We start from the raw sequence: 5,000 nt of genomic DNA, 5'->3' as shown, positions 1-5,000 counted from the left end.
TTCTAGAGCTTGCCCTCCCGCAGGTCGCCAGAAAGGTGCAAACAAGCTGATCCATATCCGAAAAGAGCAAGATCTAGAAGGGGCAGACAAATTATGTTTCTTGCATTGTGCGAAAATTTATTCAAAACTTTTCCCTCACTCCCAAATAAGAACTTGATGTGTCTTGCAATTCTACAGTGAATTACTATTAGGCCAATAAGAGAATCAACATCAAAGAGGCAATCCCAGGGGTTTTGGGGAAGAAGAGAACATGGCTTATTTGAACTGGGGAACAGAGTAACAATATCAAAATAAAATAGGGAACAAGGGAAGAAAACCAATTTAAATTTTAGGGATCAAAAAGCTGGGAACAATTTTGAAAGTAATTTGGGGAACAAGGAAACAAGGACCCCTCCCTCCAGGAGGGCCTCATCAAATGTTCTGCCTCTTTCATCTAACAGCTCAAACAAGCGATTCCAACAATTTTTGAATGACCGACACGAAAAGAAGACTCTCTTAGAGAAACAAATTATTTATAATAACACCAAAGCATGTGAAACAATGTTCAGATGCTTACGAGCACCCTCATGCCCATGTTTGTAAAAAAAAAAACACCATGAACTATTCCTTGCGGCTGGTTTAGGCATTGTTTCATCTTTCAACATTGGGCAAAACCAAATCAACTCCATTCTCAGAGGGCACCGGGGAAAGAAGCTAGAAGCAAAAACTGACCTTAATCCAATTGTGCCAAGTTAATCTTTACAGAATAAGATTATCGAAGGAACACTTTTGAGTGCCAACCTTAAGCCTTTTAAAACATTAGCGCAAACGTTCTCTCAAAATTATGATTTCCCCCCCCCCCCCCCCTCTCTAACCCGTACCTTTAGATATTGAAAAACTTGAGAACAGATACCAATATCTTTTATCCGACAACCCTGCTTGTGCAGGAAGGTTTCTCCGAGAGGATTACAAGCCAGCTCCCCATGATGACAGCAACATCAGACGTTGCAAACAAGAGGCAAATGATATCCAGGACAAGCTTAATGCTGTCGTAACCAAGTTAGAAAAACACTGAAGACTGGCCTCAGCTGTTTACACAATTTTAATGCTGAACAACGTCATTCAATAAAGTCTCAAGTCGGTTTAAACGTTCTGCATCTTGTAGAAGACCTGGATAGGGTGATGGCTAAATATAAAGCGACATTTCCTATTGGTGCCAAATCTAAAGCATCCAAATCAAGAAAAAAGAAGGAACAGAAGAAAAAAAGGGAGAAGAAGAGGATTGCTGCCTCAGAAAGCCGTAGGACCCGAACCTGTATAATTTTTCGGTCTTTGGGAGGTGAACCCATTGATGACAACGATGAAACAGAAGTATGTGGCATTCCTCAGCTAGAGACTGTAGACCTAGAAACCCTCTCGCTGTTTAAATCAAGAACAGACCTGGCATGTCTGCGGGACCTCTTAAATACCAAATGTTTTATTGGCAAAGCTCACAACGTGGTTTGTGACTTCTGTGCATGAGCGATTGTTTCAATCTATCATATGTTGACATTCTAAATAAGTTAAAGCACGTGTTTATGTTGATGCAATATTTAGACATTATGGATAGTCAAAGGCGTGGCATCTGTCTATTTGGAAAATGTTTATTTATTCATTATCGAATTTGTGAAATTTAATTAAGACCCCCCCTCAACTTACTTGAGAAATCTAATGTAGAGCCCCCCCCTCCTTTCCATTATTTTAACTTAAGGCCCCCCCCTCTGGTTTTAGGGCCCCCCCCTCCTGATAATTATTGCACAGTCCCTAATAGTCCTTAAATTCACAAAATGTCAAACAGCATATTTTAGTCTCATATTCAATTAGATTTGGCTGCAATATTCCTTAAAACTATGCAGCACTATTTACCATAAAATGTGGAACATTTCCTGCCTATCTAAATATGCCACAAAAGGGCTCCAAAAAGCAACCAGTTAAGTTTTCAGATAAAGATAGTGTCTCTATGGAGGTCTGACACAATACCTAAAAGTTAAATAATTTGATGTGATCAAGTCATTGAATGACCAAGCAATAAACAAACTGCAGCAATGTAATTTAGGTTCACAAAGTGGGAATGAAAAAAAATATTTCTCAACTGATGTTTCAATATGCATTTAAATTAATTTTCTATCAACAATTCAAGGGACTGACTTTTCAGTGTCTATTCACTGGTATTGATTTACATTTCCATGATAAGCTTGAAAGTGAATCTGGCAACCCGCAGTGCCCTATAAAATGGGAAATAACTTTAACAAACCCTTAAAACTAACATTTTACAAGGGACATGACTATTGTTGATGCCCTGCGAAGAACAAAGACTAAATTGAAAGAAGAGTTGGTCTGGAGTTTATCCACAATGGACAGTTAGTGGCTGCATTCACCAATGTAGAGAACAAACACACCAAGTTTCTTCTCAAGCAACCAGGCCCCAGTTGTTCAAAAGGTGGATAGTGTTATCCACCGGATAAATCACTATCCAATGGAGAGCGCAATTGGTTTCGCTAATACTTATATCCACTGGATAGTGATTTATCCGGTGTATAGCGTATCCATCATTTGAACAACTGGGGCCTGGTGTTCAAGGAGCTATTCAATTTCCAAGGAACACTATGGTAGTGTACCAGTACCTGAGTGAATTCGGGTACCTGGCCTGAAACTGAAACTTGTAGAGCCAAACAACTTGTTGAGCTTAGTACTTAAACTGGGTAGATAATTATGTCTACAAATATTGTCTATTCAACCAACAGTTTCTCCTAATTTTGTGTACCATTCACTTGTTGGTTCCTTAATGAAAAATAGCTAATTCAATTAAGGATTCAAGTCCTTCCAAATTATCAAAGTTACTTTGCACCACCAGGAACAAACGAAAAAAGACAAGCACTGAAGAACAAAGTGCTCAAGAATGCACGACTGCTAAGTGGATGTTTGCAGAACGATCGCAAGTTGTAATCACTGAAAGAAAACTCCACTCCAGATCTGACAGACGATGGTCGTGCAAGACTCGCCAAGCACGTGGAACACCCAACAGGATTGTTCATTGTTTGGTACAGCAGATGAACGAAAAATTATTCCCCTCACTATTAAGTTCCAACCCGATAAGACCAATCTTGTCCAAATACAACAACAATTTCGGCAGCAGGCAAGCTCATCACAAGCCATCGAAGTTGGCATAAAGCAGCGTAGCGCTTCACCTGAAGTTCGATCATGATGGACACAAACAAGAGCTGAAAGAACTTCATAAGGTCAGACGGAAATGACGATTTGTCCGCATCACCGCTCATCTCTCGGCATCGGCTGGCGTCGAGGATCAAATAAATGCCAAGTTCCACCTCCTCTTTCAAACCATTAGCCAGCAAAAGTGGCAAGAGCAGAAAGGGGGCTTGGGAAAACGGCATGCCATTTGATATGGAAAAAATCAGGAATATTTATTCCTGTAGGGGCAGGTATGTGTTTGACGAACTTTTGTTAATCTCTTTGTAATTTACTGCTGTAACTTGCCAGAGATTGAGTAATATGGCATAGAGTCTTTACACTCCAACTTTTGAACGATTCATTTTACAGGTGTTTGTCGCAAGTGCAGAGTTTTATTAAGTAACATGAAGAAGCAAAGTGAGAGGATCACAAAAACAAAATCAAATGATGAGGAAAATCCTGAAACTGAGAACCACTCTTCAGAGGAGGAAACAGTAAGCACAGTTCGAATAATTAACTACACCCATAAATTACCTAATTGCTCGGCCATACGCAACCATAAATACAGCCTTTTAGATAAAAACCTGTTTAATTTAAACCTTATTAGTCTAATTTTCCAGTAAACACAGCTTTTATAAGAATCTGTTTAGGATAAAACCTTGGTTCTAATACGCGGGTTTTACTGAATTTAACTTAGAATAACTTCTTTTTAATTGGTTACGTACTTCGAAAGTAATTATCTGTCTCGTGGAGTTGGGGCTGGACAATCTGCGAGCGATGCGAATTTCGCATTTAAGTCTAAGCACCCATTTCAAATAGCGCTGATAAACAGTTATTAAGTCTAAGTACCCATTTTAAAATGGTTAGCTTTCAATAACTGTGTGACTCGAATGCTTTGACTCGCATGGCTCGCCATGTTGGCTCGCATGACTCGCAGTCATGGCTCGCACATTGTAATCACTCCGTCGAATTTATCACCAAGAAGCTATTTAAAAAAGGTACGCCTGGTAGTGTTTCATATCCGGAACGGTAAATGTCTCAAGGGAAGGGCTGGAGACCGGATTAGGTAAAATATTGCTCGGTCCTCTGTTTATCACATTAATTTCTGTGCTAAAGTTGAAACACTCAAGAAACATGGACAGAAACGTGGACGCCAGAAATAAATATGGAAGCCTAAAGGCTAGCGAGGGCGTCAGGGGCATAGTATTAAGAGCTCAGATCGATGCATAGACGAAGACTAATGCGAGGGGATACGGCTTACCCCACTTCAGTTTTAGTGTGGATTTTGTGGGGCGAGTCAAGGCCATTTCAGTTTTAAACTACTGTAAGTTCTGTGCAATCTTAAGAGCTTGAAATTTACATGTCGATATCAATCATTGAAGCACTGACAAACAGGTAAGTACAACTTGTCTTCGGCACTCCGTTTTGGCGAGTAGCAGTGACAAACAGGAGCATGCATGAGTGAAGAACATTTGTTTTATGAAGCGTGTGGATTGGTTTAGACCTAATTCGCGCAGAGGTCACGTGGTCTGTATTGTCAGATATTTATTATTGGGTTTTTCATTTCCGCAATACATGAGGATTTCATCTTATTTCAAAGCTCTACAAGAAGCTACAAATACTATTTTTACTTGGTTGCAAACCGAGTCGAGGTCTGCGTTTAGTTTGTTTGTTTTCTTTTTTTTTTCTTTTTTTTCTTTTTTTTAGTTTTTACTGGGTTGCCGTATGGCAATCCAGTCGGAAATGGGTAGATTATTTTTTTTACTGGGTTGCCTATGGCAAACCCAATCGAG

The sequence above is a fragment of the Montipora capricornis genome, chromosome 14 (assembly GCF_036669925.1).
Source record: "Montipora capricornis isolate CH-2021 chromosome 14, ASM3666992v2, whole genome shotgun sequence".
NCBI classification, from domain to species: domain Eukaryota; kingdom Metazoa; phylum Cnidaria; class Anthozoa; order Scleractinia; family Acroporidae; genus Montipora; species Montipora capricornis.
Note: the sequence above shows the minus strand (reverse complement) of the source record.